The sequence below is a fragment of the Lissotriton helveticus genome, chromosome 8 (assembly GCF_964261635.1).
Source record: "Lissotriton helveticus chromosome 8, aLisHel1.1, whole genome shotgun sequence".
Classification (NCBI taxonomy): Eukaryota; Metazoa; Chordata; class Amphibia; order Caudata; family Salamandridae; genus Lissotriton; species Lissotriton helveticus.
Window position 1 is genome coordinate 1,291,912,599 of NC_136069.1, and position 16,614 is coordinate 1,291,929,212.

Below are 16,614 nucleotides of genomic sequence, written 5' to 3' on the forward strand. Positions count from 1 at the left end.
GTCGTGCCCGTCATTGTTGAAAGGTAGGCGGGTTTGGATCTAGCCAAGCCGATGCCAGGCATATTCTAAGCAATGCCATTGAGACGAATAAAAGCCCTTTCGTTCTGTTCGGTCGGATGTCCCCGTCTACTCCAAACATTATTTCAACTATTGAGATCTCTATTCTAGATTACAAGATTCCTGATAGAAAGATAGAGATTTCCCGTTTAATGGGGCTAAGTGTGCCGCATGTAGCGAACATGTGTATTATATCTGCTTTATGTAGCGCGCATCGTGGGCACTCCGTGCCTTTGCCCGTGCTCCATTTGGCTATTCTATTAGGTGTATAATACAATTGGAAGTATGTCTTACGTAATACTGGGCTTGCAATTTGGTTGACATTAATAATACTTGGGAGAGTTGAAATGCCCTTTGAATTGAGCTCTCCAGTGTGTCTAGTTTGTTCTGCCATTTTTTGGTATGTTTGTCCAAATCATCAGGATATTTGGAGAGCAGATTAATATATATTTTCCCAATTTTAACTCTAGTGTTTTGGACAACTAATTCGATTGTCTGGATTCACTGGAATGCTGTTTTGCCGCCCCCCCTTTTCATTAAAAAAATTCTCATTTGTAAATATTTAAAGAAATCCCAATGTTCTAGACTAAATTCACTTTTTAACTCTTTGAATGAAATGAAGCCTATCGGTGTGTAAAAGGAGCCACATCGAGTGATGCCCAGTCTGACCCATCTCTTCATACATGCATCCATGAAGATCTCTGGAAGGTTGTTATTTCTAAGGAGAGTCGTATAGTAGGAGAACCTTCTGATCCCGAGGAGCTTACGTACTTGATTCCATGTGGTATAGATAACTTTCAAAGTTTTAAAACAAACTTTCTTGAAATGACAATCGTATGTCAGTCGCCACAAATTTTCTCCTGCTTCATTACTGAGGATAAGTTCCTGTGGAGTTGGAACTCCCCTCTTCTTCAGGGTCTCCATTTGGGCCCAGAAGTACCCTGCTATATTTAAGTATTGTAGCCCACCAGTAAGCTTTAAAATTGGGTACGGCGAAGCCTCCTCTTTCCTTCGGGAGAGTAATGTATCTGTAGGCTCTTCGTGGCATATGATACCCCCAAATGAAACGAGAGAATATATTATCTATCTCTTTAAAGATCTGTGAATCGAAGTTTCAACATATAGTTCTAAAAAATTATAGAAATTTGGGGAAAAATAACATTTTAACACATTGCATCTCCCTATTCGAGTTAGATGTAGATTATGCAATCTACTAAGGCTTTTTTCCGTCTGTTTCATGAGTGGGCTCATATTGATTTTAACCAAGTTATCTAAATTTGAGGTAATATTTACTCCCACATACAACGCATTTTCCACTATCCTAGTGTTCATAACCACGGCTTCCGGGTTGACATATAACATGCGAACCGCATTAATGAATTGTTCCCCAATCCCACTCTTTGACATAGCAATCCATAAATATTGCCAAGAGACCCTATTGAAGGCCTTTTCTGCATCTAACAATATGAGTGCCATAGGGTCTCCTGCTACTTCTGCTATGTCAAAGAGTGTGATTACCCTCTGAACATGGTCAGTGGTCGATCTGCCTGGAACGAATCCATGTTGCCGGGTTGAAATAATCTTAAGTATTACTGGTGCAAGTCGGCTAGCTAGCAGTTTGGAGTAGACTTTAGAATCACTGTTTATTATTGTGATTGGGAGGTAGGCACCTAATTCTGTAGGGTCTTTATTTTTCTTTGGAAACACAACAATTTTGGCACGAGCCCAAGATCCCGGTGGCCGCCCTCCTTGGAAGGCATGAGTCATTAAATCGGTTAATATTCCTTTCAATGGCTTATGAAATCGAGCGTAAAATTCTGTGGGTATTCCATCTAACTGCTTTTCCGCAGGATAAACTGTTTATTGATAGAAGAATTTCTACCCATTGAGGTATTTCAGCCAGGCTGCCTTGATCCGCTTGTGGGAGCTGGACCCCCATAGCCAAATCCAGATATTCCTCAATTTGTTCCTGGTTTTTGGTAGTTTCTGTGTATAGATCCTGATAATAATTCTGGAACGCTTCCCTTATCTCTTTGGAGTCTTGCCTAAGGCCATATTTAGGATCTTTGATCTCTTTAATTATATTTGCCATGCTCTGCTGTCTTGTTCTGACTGCCAAATGATGTCCTACCTGCTCACTTAACTCGTAAACTTTCTCTTTATTCAATGTGGCTTTGCATATTGCTTTTATAGTGAAGATCTCTACTATTTTGTTCCTTGCAATGGCTACATTTCGCGCGGCCCCTTCTATATCCAGGTCCTGGACTGCTCTTATAAGTCCTTCCTCCGCTGTTGCTAGTTTCTCCTGCAATATTTTTATATTTTGTTTCGACTCTTGATTACTTTTGATTGAGAATCTGAGGGTTTCTCCCCTGATTACCGCCTTAAGTGTGTCCCATACCACTTCCAATGGTGCACTACCCAAGTTATCCTCTAGAAATTCTGGTATCCATTTATCCATAAGTTAGCAATATTTTTCATTTACTAATAGAGCCCTTTTGACTGTCCATCTAATGTGGTCCTGTTGTATCCCCTCGGTGTCAATGCTTAAGATTAGGGGGTTATGGTCTGATAGAACCCTGGGCAATCTATCTATAAAACACTTGGTCATGATAGCGTGGGAGGCAAATATATAGTCAAGCCTAGCAAGCTTAGAATGTGGGTGCGAGAAGAAAGTAAAGCTTGGATTATTGGGATGCTTAGACTGCCAGCAATCGGATATCCTGTGTGCATTGCATAATTCCTGGAGTGCTCTGAATACTTTTGGTTTCCTACCCTGGTATACAAAATTATGCCCCGGCGACCAGTCAGATGGCAAATTCAGATTAAGGTCACCGCATAAAATCATTGGGAGCGACCAGTGTACTAATTCATTAGAGATAAATTCAAGCAGGTCTGGATCATCCGTAATGCACCCATATACAGAGCAGTGAATCGAAGTTTCAACATATAGTTCTAAAAAAAGATAGAAATTTGGGGAAAAATAACATTTTAACACATTGCATCTCCCTATTCGAGTTAGATGTAGATTATGCAATCTACTAAGGCTTTTTTCCGTCTGTTTCATGAGTGGGCTCATATTGATTTTAACCAAGTTATCTAAATTTGAGGTAATATTTACTCCCACATACAACGCATTTTCCACTATCCTAGTGTTCATAACCATGGCTTCCGGGTTGACATATAACATGCGAACTGCATTAATGAATTGTTCCCCAATCCCACTCTTTGACATAGCAATCCATAAATATTGCCAAGAGACCCTATTGAAGGCCTTTTCTGCATCTAACAATATGAGTGCCATAGGGTCTCCTGCTACTTCTGCTATGTCAAAGAGTGTGATTACCCTCTGAACATGGTCAGTGGTCGATCTGCCTGGAACGAATCCATGTTGCCGGGTTGAAATAATCTTAAGTATTACTGGTGCAAGTCGGCTAGCTAGCAGTTTGGAGTAGACTTTAGAATCACTGTTTATTAATGTGATTGGGAGGTAGGCACCTAATTCTGTAGGGTCTTTATTTTTCTTTGGAAACACAACAATTTTGGCACGAGCCCAAGATCCCGGTGGCCGCCCTCCTTGGAAGACATGAGTCATTAAATCGGTTAATATTCCTTTCAATGGCTTATGAAATCGAGCGTAAAATTCTGTGGGTATTCCATCTAACTGCTTTTCCGCGGGATAAACTGTTTATTGATAGAATAATTTCTACCCATTGAGGTATTTCAGCCAGGCTGCCTTGATCCGCTTGTGGGAGCTGGACCCCCATAGCCAAATCCAGATATTCCTCAATTTTTTCCTGGTTTTTGGTAGTTTCTGTGTATAGATCCTGATAATAATTCTGGAACGCTTCCCTTATCTCTTTGGAGTCTTGCCTAAGGCCATATTTAGGATCTTTGATCTCTTTAATTATATTTGCCATGCTCTGCTGTCTTGTTCTGACTGCCAAATGATGTCCTACCTGCTCACTTAACTCGTAAACTTTCTCTTTATTCAATGTGGCTTTGCATATTGCTTTTATAGTGAAGATCTCTACTATTTTGTTCCTTGCAATGGCTACATCTCGCGCGGCCCCTTCTATATCCAGGTCCTGGACTGCTCTTATAAGTCCTTCCTCCGCTGTTGCTAGTTTCTCCTGCAATATTTTTATATTTTGTTTCGACTCTTGATTACTTTTGATTGAGAATCTGAGGGTTTCTCCCCTGATTACCGCCTTAAGTGTGTCCCATACCACTTCCAAAGGTGCACTACCCAAGTTATCCTCTAGAAATTCTGGTATCCATTTATCCATAAGTTAGCAATATTTTTCATTTACTAATAGAGCCCTTTTGACTGTCCATCTAATGTGGTCCTGTTGTATCCCCTCGGTGTCAATGCTTAAGATTAGGGGGTTATGGTCTGATAGAACCCTGGGCAATCTATCTATAAAACACTTGGTCATGATAGCGTGGGAGGCAAATATATAGTCAAGCCTAGCAAGCTTAGAATGTGGGTGCGAGAAGAAAGTAAAGCTTGGATTATTGGGATGCTTAGACTGCCAGCAATCGGATATCCTGTGTGCATTGCATAATTCCTGGAGTGCTCTGAATACTTTTGGTTTCCTACCCTGGTATACAAAATTATGCCCCGGCGACCAGTCAGATGGCAAATTCAGATTAAGGTCACCGCATAAAATCATTGGGAGCGACCAGTGTACTAATTTATTAGAGATAAATTCAAGCAGGTCTGGATCATCCGTAATGCACCCATATACAGAGCAGATAGTTACTTTTTTCCCATCGCCGTATTGGCATTCAGCGATTGCCCACCGCCCGAACTTGTCGGCGGCCGATCTCATGAATTGGATCACCCCTCCACTTGCCAAAAACACCCCTCGTGTTTTGGTTGCCTATGTTGTGGCTGTGACCAATCTATATCCGAGAGTTTTCAGGAGATGCACTTGGGACCCCTCCACATGGGTCTCCTGGAGGCATACAATATTAGCCCAAGTTGACAGAGACCTATTGCAGTTCTCTGTCTTTTCTTCGAATCGTTGAGATCACAGATATTAATGGTTAATATTCTTAACTTAGCCATTCATGAGTTTGGATCCTGCCCCACATGATTTACGTGCTTTACCCATTCTGATAGACCTCCCTTTTTTGCATGTCCCATGCATTGCATGGTTATAGTTTATAATTTTGGCCCTGACTATGGCTTTCATCCTTAATGCGTGCCTGTTTGCTTGGCCCCCATCCCCTCCCCCCCTCCCTGCTGTGGCAATCAGGCTCAATCCTGAGCCTGTGTGGCAGCGTCTGGATCATCCACTCTCCCTCCACCCCCTCCTCCGCGCCCCATCACCCCGCCACCCCAACCCCCCATCCTGTTTTCAGACCCCCTAGTGAGATTTAGAATACAAAAACAAATACAGAATCATCTAAAGGAGAGAAGAGAAAAAGGTCATCGTGGACATTTTCAAAAGTATAGTTCCTGGTACACAGTATAGGGTCATTAGTGACCACCAACATTCTTGTTTTGGAATTACCTATAATCACTCTAACCATTAGTTGAGTTTACTAGGCCCTTTGGTTTGTCCAGATCCGGATGTCTCCTCTATTATCCCAGCCACCTACTCACAAATGGGTCATATTCCCTGGGCTTTAAAGTTAGCCTAGCTGGGTTTCTTCCCGCCTGCTAGAATTTAGTCGAGCAGTTTCTAGGCTTGTATTTCTGAAGAAAAGTACGAAATCTGCTCTTGATGAATAATTTTCAGTTTTGCGGGGTTTTGTAGAAAAGCCGCTGCCCCGGCTTTTTGAAAGGGGGTGATGAGTTGCCTAAGCCTCCATCTTCTTTCGACTGTGGCGTGTGCAAAGTCTGGCTTGGCAAAGTACGTAAAGTTTTCACCTTTTCTTTTCATGTTGGGTCTGGCCAGATCATAGACTGCCTGTCAGAGCAGGAAATTCCCAAAATAGATTAAAATCACCCGTGGGTAACCTTGTGCATTTGTTTGTCACTTTGGGATTGAGAGAGGGAATCTGTGTACCCTTTGCATTTCCTTATCCCCGTCCCAGTGAGTTAATTTCGGTAGTGAGTTTTCAGAAGATTTAATGTAAACCCCCTTATGTCGTCTCCCTCGATGTTCTCTGGGATTCCGAGCAGTCTTAGGTTATTCTGCCTTTGCCTATTTTCGCCCTCCTCCAGCTTCCACATGACATCCTTTAGAGTATTGTCTGGAGAGGATGCTTGCTCCTTTAGTGTATCTACTGTGGTCACTAAGTCCTCTGTGCGCTTCTCCACCATGCCTAGTCTGTCCGCAATATCTGTACAGGTTTTGCCAATTTTCCACATGGTGCCCTGTAGTTGTTTTGTGGCCAGTCTGGATTGTCGATTCTCGCTTTTGATATCATCCTGAATGATTTTTAATGATTGAAATATCATAGCCAGGGAGGGCTCCGGGTGCTGTTCGTGGTGTTTCTTTGACTCTTCCTGACCCCCTTGATGGGTTTTGGGTGTTCTGTCTGCTTGGTTTGGACCACTGGAACCCACAAGCTGTGTGGTCGAGTAGTCCCACCCCAGTTCATCTTCGTTGTCTGGCTCATCTATGTTTCTCCAGTTTTTGTTTTTCCCCCCTCTCTGATCCAACCCTTTCTTAGTTCTCTTTTGTGTTCTCTTCTCCTCCTGCTGGCTATAATTACTAGTGGAGGTGTTATCATCCTCCAATTCTTCACTGTTGGAAGAGAGCTCTGACCCAAAACCGACCAAGTCCTCATTCAGGGAGTAAAAGTGTTCCATAGAGTCAGCGGATAAATACCCTGCATCGTGGGCCTTTTTTGGGGGGATTGCCCCTTCCATTTCCTTACCAGACTGTGTGTTTACACATGGTACCTTGCCATGGGTCTCTAGGGCCACTGGGTTCACCTCTGATTCTCCCTTAACCGGGATAGTCTGGACGTTGGTTTGAGGGTCAACAAGGGGGGCTTCCTTTCTTTCTCTCATGGTCTTCTCACCGCATGACCCCCAGGAGGGCCTTCCTTCCTGCATCTGTCCTGGGAAGAGGTCATCGGATGAGATTTGGGAGTTCTCTGGGCACAAAGGGTCGCGGATAGCCCCTGCAGTCTCCGGAGTCCCAAGTTCCTTATTAGCCTCACGGGGGGAAAACAAGCTTGTGATCGGGAATTGTTTTTTTTTTCTCCCCAGACCCACCAGTCCGCTCTGCAACATACCTTTGAGCTTGCTTTTTTCATTCTTTTTGGTGCTTTTATCCAGGCCCATTTTTTCTCTCCCCCTCTCCGCCTCGGCGCCTTTCCCAGCTTAGTTATCCAATAGTTTAGGCTCTGGTCTATCCTCCTGGATGCCATTGTTGTTGTCCTTGATGTCAATTTCCCACCGTGAGTCGGAGAGTGTGTTTGCCCTTGTTCTGCCGTGTCCTCCTCGTGCAGCCATTGCCTCTGTTCGGGGATTCACTGCCTCCTTGCCGTTGCTAGGCAACCCCTTGTGTCGATCCTTCTCCGGTTAGCTGACAGCAGATATCGAGTGATGGATTGCCAGTGCGAGTGGCTGGCTATCTCGTGGAAACCTTCGCGGGTGCAGCTCCGTATGAGCAGCCTCCAGAACCACGCAGCTGATCCCGAGACTCACATTTCTCGAGGGGCCAGCTCCGTTTCTCCACGTTTATGTATTTCCTTTCGCAGAAAATCGACGGCCTCATCTCAGGGAAAACATCCCTCTTCAGGAACCTAATTTTTGCTCAGGATGGCGTGGATGGTGCGGCCGAGCGCGGAGCGCTGTGGAGGTGAGTGATCGTGGATCTCACTATGGCGCCATCTTGCCACCTGGACTGCTCTGCTGCCAAAAGGACTGCCTCTCTGCTGCTCTGGAGGACTGCTGCTCTGCTGTGCTGACCTCCTGCCTGTTGCCCTCTTGCTTGGTTGAGAAGGACTGGACTTGCATTTGTTGAACCCAGGACCCCAGAGTGACCCCAAGGGCTAGTTGGCTGGGCTCCTGACTAGAGCCGTAAGGACAGAAGGCTCCAACAACCTTGAACCCAGCACCTGGACTCTGCCTTCAGTGAGTACTACCCTGCCAAGTAGAGTCACCCCAGTACTGGACCCTTGGAAGTGGACCTGAAGGTGATCCGCCATCCCACTTTGGATCCAGCAGAAAAGAAGCATTTCACATGCTGAGTGGGACAAACCAGAGCAGAACTGATGCATCACCTCTGCTTTGAGATTTCTATCTGAGCAAGGACTCTGCATTGACCTTGCAGCCCGCATCCGAACCGCCCTGTGCAAAGCTTCAATGAGGCAGGCCCTTGCATCACAAATCTTTGATTGACGGCAGCCTCGACAATGACACAGGTTCTCACATCGCAGCCCCATACCTTTTTCAAACCAACACATCACCTCGACTGCACAACACATCCTTGATGCTGGACTTCGCATTGCAAGCCTTCATTAGCGGGATCCTCAATGATGATACAGGATCTTGCATCTCAGCTTTGCAACTCCTGGTGTATTGCCTTGGCTGCATGACGTATACTCGGCTGAAGACCTCGCAACGGTCCACAACCAGGATTAAAGGTACTCTTGTTCAGTAGGCCTAACTGGATACCAGTAACGGTCGACCTGAACTTGTGACTCTGTCCTAGTCCGGCAAACCAGATATACACAGTTGTCGCTTTGTAGTTTTTGTTGCTATTTTCTCTGAAATGTTTTAAACGGCATAGCTCTATTTTTCTTAATTGGTGTGGCATTTTTCTTGTGTTGTGTTTTCTCTTTATTTCTGTTTGAAGTGCTGCATAAACAATGTACACATTGCCTCTAAGTTAATCCTGACTGTTCTGTTCCTAGAATCTGGGCAGAATCTAAACTTTATGGCTCAGCAATAGTTGTAGTTGTACTCTCATCCCTCGCAACAGCATAGAACCCAGAAGTCACTAGTTGTGGTCTCCATGGAATGCCACTAGTCCCTAAAGTAGGGGTTTGTACATTAGTAAAAAGACTGTGCTTGGAGACACGAAACAGAAGCAACAATAACATAGGCTCAAATCACGTATGAGTCATTAGGAGATCAGATTAAACTTACCAGTAGTGTCCCCTACAATATTCACCTATCATCAGGATCCTGGATATCTATACAAAAGCATACCTTAAAATGCTTAGAGTAGTATGTCCAAGGACTTGAGTTGCAGAATCAAAATGCAGATGCTGTTTTCTAATAGATTAAATAATTGAGTAGAGAAGAAAAATAAAACACAAAATACCACACCTTAGCTTAAGCTAGATTTTCGAGCAGTAAGAAATATAAGATGTATAGGTTAGCTAGTTCAACCTAGTTGTTAGATCTGGCATCATTGGCGTGGGTTTCCCTTGCATTTTTTGCCTTTGCCTCATGTATTTTTACTCTGTGGTGGATTTCGTTTTGCTGGTATAGATGCTTTGGGCACTTTTGATATGCCTGAACACAGAATGTTAAGATGTATCTTTTAGTGAGTGTGATTTCTTTTACATTCTGGGTTTGAAAATTCCACTTTTAGAAAGTAGGTGTTTATTCTTGTCTAACCATCCAGTGTGCCTCTGCGAGGTTGTGTATTGACTGTCTGGCTTTGGAGTGACAAGGGCTGGGGATGTGCATTCTGTTCAGCCAGCCACTTGGGGGGGTTGAGGTGTGTCCTGCCTTTCTAGGGTGCGTCAGGGCTGGGCTGAATAGACATGGGCTGCATTCAGAGTGGGGGGAGGAGATTTCTTTCACACCTGAATGGGCCTGGTCTGCTAAGGACAATGCTGTCTCCACCTCCTGCCAGGAAGCTGCACCAGAGAGGACGGAACTGGTTTTGGCGGGGCAAAGAGATTCTCTGCCACAGAGAACAAAGGACTTTGTATTATAAAAAGAGGGGCCCTGACCCCAGACTTTTAGGTCACCTCTGGGAACCAAGAAGAACCGTTGCCAAGGAGAAGAGTTGGAGAAACTGAGGAGGAGTACTGCCCTTTTGCTGTTTGCTATTTGCTGTCTGGGGTTGGCCTGCAGTGGCTGTTTCTGCCAAGGAAAGGACAAGGACTTTGCGTTGTCCAAGGGCTTGATATAGACTTTGCATCCTTTTCTGAAGTCTCAGGGACACAAAGATTTCACACCCAGCCCCCCTGAACTTCCTTGCTGGGAGTTCTGACCTGCTAAGAGGTGCCTGCTGCTGCTTTGGACCTCTGGAGGCTGTTTGCCGTTGGGAGCTTGAAAAGTAAAGCAACTTTGAGAAGTGAGACGCAGCCGCACCTGTGTCTGACGCATCACTGAAGAAATCGGCACAGCACCTGCCTGCAGTTCGAGGAATCACTGCATGCCACATCGAGTGCACTGATCTATGAAGTCCGGGATCACCGCACTTATTCTGACGCAGGCTCTGCTGTGCAGCTGCAAGAATCAACTAATTGTGAGACTGCACCTGGAGAGAACAACGCAGTGTCACCGCCGCATTGAGAACCGACACATCTCCAATCCTCCCGCATCGCATCTGGGCACCACGCTGGCAAGAACAGCTGGGTCACAGTAAGAAACCAACGCATCACCTCCCCGCACAGATATGAAACTGATGCATCACCTCCCCTTCAATAAGGAACCAAAGCATCTCCTCCCCTGCGTGCCAGTAAGGCACAGATGCATCACCTCCCCTGAAGTAAGGAACCGATGCATATCCTTTCCTGGGCGTAAAGAAATGACGCATCACTTTCCCTGCGACAATATTTGTTTGTGTGCGCGACGCATCCAAGGTACCTTGTGTGAAAAGCATTGCATCTGCAAGTAGCTTGGAATAGAACCATTTTTAACTGTTGAATGTCATATCTTGATTACTGTATTGTGGATTTTTGTCGTTTTAGACTTGTTTGGTTTAGATAAAGATGACTTATTTTTCTGAACTGGTGTGGTGTCCATTTGTAGTATTTTCACTGTATTACTGTATGTGTGCACAAATGCTTTACACACTTCCTTTGAGATAAGCCTGTCTGCTCGTGCCAAGCTACCAAGGGGGTGAGCAGTTTTTTTTTAGAAGTTTATCCCCCTCACCCTGACTCGGAAGAAGGGTCCCTAGTTGAACAAAGGTGCAAACCCTTGCCAAATAGAGACCCCCAGTTCTAACATTGGTAGTCAGCTGTGAGGATCTGGACTTGCACTTGTGTCTTACATACAGTGATTGATGTACACTATTACTAGAGTGCAGACCATCATGCAACCATATACATTTGGTGAAACTTTTTCTTTTACGACTATCTTTAATTGCAACTGATAACTGGCAATCTTTATCATGTCAAAGCCAACATCAATTGTATCCATTGATATTGAGTTTGAAGAGAATAGGGTTGAAACCTACACTGCCACAAAGGAAATCTATCTGCAAAAAGTTTAAAATTTCTTTATGGGGACTCTCCAGAAAGGAGGAATTCCAAAAGGCGCTGAGGGCTGAGTCAAGGGATCCCAGCGAGCATGACGAGCAGCCTATGTAGGAGGTGGAGAATTTAGATGGACAGCAGGATAGGCTATTGGGTCTGCCTGGATGTGGTTAACGTCCCGGGGTGCAGCAGTGTATCTTCAAAAAGACTGTCTCCAGCAGAAGAGCTGGAGGATAGGGAGAAAAACAGGATGCATGAATTGGAGCTCACGAAGCTCAGGCTGGGGAAAGAGGATAGGGAGATGAAGTTTCAGAGGGAGAAACCAGCCCTAGAAGAGAAAAAGAAGCTCTTAGAGTATGAAAGAGGTTTGAGGGGACTGGATGTAAAATCAAAAAGTAGAGAGTCAGTCCCAATGGTGGCAGCGCACCATCAGTGTCTGGAGAAGAAAAGGTATACATCCCCAAGGAGGTTTTAAGGACTTTATGAAGCATGAGGACATTGGTCAGTGGTTTAAAGAATATGAGGTAGACATGAGGTCCTACAGAGTCCATGAGAGAGACAGGGGAGCGGGTTGTGGAGATGCCTCCTAACTGAGGGGACGGAAACATTACTAGCATTGCTCACTGAAGATCAGATGTCTTATGCCCCCATGAAGGAAGCCTTGATTAGGAGGTATGGTTTGACCCCGGAGCTTTACAGGCAGAAGTTGAGGACCTGTAAGTAGCTGGAGTCAAGCACTTGGGTGGAGTATGTGTCCGATTTTTGCAGAGCACTGGATGGATGGGTGAAGGGTAGCCAGGTGCATGATTTTCAGGAGCTCTATGATTTGGTGGGGGCATGGAGGCACTTGTCTGATAATTGCTTTCCAGAGCTACGCCAGCACTTGATTGTCAGTAGGCTGACTGACCCCAGGAAGCTTGCTGTGGAGGCTGACTGCTGGGTCAGTACAAGGAGCGTGGGAGACTCCGTGAAAGATGGACAGAGTCCCCAGCAGAAGAGTGGGGGGACAAGGGTAAACAGAAGGAGTTTCAAAAGGGCCCCAAGGGAACCAAGGGAATGGTTCCCAGCCTCCCATTGAAAAGAAGCCATGGGTCCCTGCAGGTAAGCTGGCCCAGAAGGACCCCCATGCATGTAATGTTTGTTGTCAGGTGGGTCACTTCCAGGAGGACCCTAGGTATCCCAAAAAGATTACCACTGCATCCACTGGGGGAGGAGTTGGGTGCATCATAGCACTAAAAAATACAGGCAGTGGGTGACCATCAAGGACCATAATGTGGAAGCTCTGAGAGACGCTGGAGCCAGTGTGACAGCTGTCAGTTGTCGGATAGTGTCTGAGGGCAGGTGGTCCCCAACACATTCTACCCAGTAGTTGCTGCTTACAACTCAGAGTGCCTCTGTAAAGTGGCACATGTTCCCTTTGAGTGTGGGGGGGTCTCAGGTGCCTTAAAAGTAGTTGTGATGCCAGCCATGCCTGTTGACTGTCTGCTTGGAAATGATCTGCCGAGTTCCCCTTGGGAGAAGGTGGAACATAAGTCTCATTTGGAGATGTTAGGTCTGCCTGAGCGGGCGTGTGTAACCACTCTGTCTATGGCAGCCGGTAGGGGCAATCAAGAGGACCTGGAGCCTAAAAAAATGGCCTAGGTACCTGCCAGAAAGAGAGGCAGCAGGTGGCACGGGCAACCGGCCCGAGGTTCCCACTGTCCTGGAGGAGGTGTTGTATATGAATCTAGGACCCTAGTGTAATTTTCCCGATTCATGCCCATATATAGGTATAAATCACCCTATCCTTATATAGGCATAGAAATCATAACCCTATTTAGACTTAGCCTATGCAGCCCAAATACGGCATGGCTACTTCCAATAGTTCCGAGAATCCACAATGATTTCTTGGAAAAACCTGCCTTCAGCAGTCAGGGACTTCCCCTTGCTTGAATATTGATTTATCAAAGAACTCATGGAGTTTTCAAAGAACAGAGTCTTTGATGACGTTATTATGTCCAACCTTACGTCAAACTCGGCACCTTCAAGGTATAAATATGCCCACATTTGCCCAGGCAAAGACACGGTGGTTTGGAGCAGTTCGAAAATATACTTGCCCGACGCCCTGCTACTGCAAGTGCCAAAGGAAGCCGACCCTCCAGCTGACGCACTGAGAGAGACACTGTCTTTTCTCCTGCCGAGAAATCCAGCTCCAGTGTTTCCAGGCTACCCTTGCGGGTTGCTGGGAAATCGAGTCCTGAGAGAGAGATACAAGACCTCCTTCATTCTAAATCAAGGTACGGAGCTGATTAGATCCTTAGAGAATTCTTGGAATAGATTCTTGACAAAAGAATACTAAACTTAAGCTACACCTCACTTACTTCTTCCCTTGTACTAGACCTAGGTTAGGTACAGTGGGGTAGGCGTATTTTAGGAGCACCAGTTGAGTACTTTTAGTCATTATTTATTAATGTATGTATTTTATGTTATTTTATATGGCTTAGAAACCATATCATGATTTTACAGTATTACTTTATAATACTCTTCACACTGTACGGCTTGTACTTTATAACCAGTATTACGATTGTAGCAGTTCACTTCTTATGCTTGAGAAAGAAGACTGTTCAATAAATACTTTTTATTGAAAAGGCCCATCTCTCTATTTCTCAGCACCTCTGGTGAAACGAAGCATGCACGATTGCCTGAGTGAAATAACTATCTATTGTTTCCGCGACTCTAGAGATTGATTTCTTATTCTTGGGTAACAAAGTTGTCATGTTTATGCGGTTGTCAGAAACTAATCCCTTCTTGTGAATTCGAGAAAGTTTCTAGTGACCTCTGAGCTAGCTGGCACTCACAATTAAGTCTAATATATTCGATAGAGACCTAGTCGACCTCAGTCCTACGTCTAAACTATAGTATATGTTATTCCAATGCACAGAGCCTATTGGGAATATAGGAACTACACTACAGAGGCAGACCTTAAGGGGGATGCCATGGAGGTTACAAGTGGCTGAACTGGGGTAGACCTGCCTTAGCTGACCCATTGGCAGCAGGAAGGAGCCCTTCCAGGAAAGATTTCTGCAAGGAGCTGCAGAAATGCCCCTCTCTTGTTGGCTTGTGGCAACAGGCTGCAAGGCAGGCAGAAGGTGATCAGTCTGGATCACATTGTATTTACTGAGAGAATTGTCTCCTGTATAGTGAGCCTAAGGTTGCTGAGCCTGGGTACGCCTGTGTGCTGGTGATACCCCAGCGCTTCAGAGCCTTCCTACTGGGTACGCCTGTGTGCTGGTGATACCCCAGCGCTTCAGAGCCTTCCTACTGGGTCTAGCTCATGAATCATGATGTACCTTTAGCAGGACATCTGTGGCAAGACAAGACCTTTAAAGGGCTTGTTACCCACTTTTACTGGCCCTGGATGCGAAAAGATTCTGACAACCATTGTCGGACTTGCCATACTTGCCAGGCAAGTAGCTAGAGTGGGAGGAAGTGTAAGGCTCCTCTCCAACCCTTCACTGTCATTCGCACCCCCTTTGAGATGGTGGGCATCGACATTGTGGGGCCTCTGGACCCCAACACAGCCATGGGCAACAAGTTCATCCTAGTCTTGGTGTACCATGCCACGCGGTACCCAGAAGCAATCCCTCTCCAGACTGCGGCAGCCCCCATGGTGGGTCATGCATTCTATGGGATTTTCTCCCATGTGGGGTTCCCCAGAGAGGTGATGTCTGACCAAGAAACCAACTTCATATCTAGGTGTATGAAGTCCCTGTGTAACCTATAAGTTCAGCACTCCTTCCCACCTCCAAGGAAATGGGCTGGTTGAGAGATTCAACCGTATGCTGAAGGGCATGATTATGGGTCTTGGTGAACCCATGAGGCATAAGTGGGACGTCTTCTTGCAATACCTACTGTTTGCTTACAGAGAGGTACTGCAGTAGTCCTTAGGGTCCAGTGCCTTTGAACTCCTGTATGGGCATCCTGTAAGCGGACCTGTAAGTCTGGTCAAAGAAGGCTGGGAGAAAGCACCCAGTAAACCTCCCCAGGATGTATACAGCTACATGCTGGCCTTCAGGAACCAGACTAAGTGCTTCAGGCAACTCGCTCAGGCGAATAAAGAAAGTAGCAGTAAGAAATGAAGCAGTGGTAAGATCAGAATTCCACTCTAATCAAGTTTCAGCCTGGCCAGAAGGTATGAGTCATGGCCCCAGTGGAGCAATGTGAGCTCCAAGATAAGTGGACTGGGCCCTTTGAGGTGGTGGAACTCAAGACTAAAATCACCTACATGGTGGACTTGCAGTCTCCCAGGAACCATTTGCGGGTCCTACATGTGAACCGCCTCACACCCCACTTGGAGAGGTCTGAAGTGGGCATGCTCCTAGCAACAGATGATCTGATAGACGAGGAGACTGAGCCTTTTCTTGACCGCCTGTCTTCTAAGGAGCATGATGTGTTAGTGGATGGTATGAACCCCTACCCCTCCCTGACTCCTGAAAAATAAAGTGATTTCCGCCAACTGGTGGGACAGTTTGCTGCTCTGTTCTCCCTGACCCCTGGTGAAACTCAGTGGTGTGCCCATGATGTGGACACTGGGAACAGTCCTCCTGTAAAGCACAAAATGTGCTGGTTGACAGACAAGGTCAAGGCTAGCATCAAGGAGGAGGTCTCCAAGATGTTGGTGCTATGGGTAATACATTGAGCCCTCTAACAGCCCTTGGTTGAGACCAATGGTCTTGGTTCCAAAGGTTGCAGCACCTGGTGCCACACCAGGACTCTGGTTCTGTGTGGACTACCGAGGACTCAACGCCATCACCAGGAGTGACGCAAACACCATCCCCTGAGCTGATGAGCTCGTAGATCGGTTGGGAGCTGCTAAGTACCTCAGTACATTTCACTTAACGTTTGGGCACTGGGAGATTGCCTTAACTTCTGGGGCAAAGAAGAGGTCAGCATTTTCAGCACCAGAGGGCTGATGACCTTTGGGTCGAAGAATGCCTGTGCCACCTTTCATAGACTGGTCAACCAGGTGTTGGCGGGACTGGGGAATTTCAGTGCCGTCTACATGGATTACATTGCAGTGTCCAGTGCCACTTGGGAAGAACATCTGCTTACCTCTGGTAAGTGTTGGAGGCTCTACAGAGGGCAGGCCTCACGATCAAGGCCAGCAAGTGCTAGGTCGGGCAGGGATCAGTGGTATACTTGGGACACCAGGTATGGAGCAGA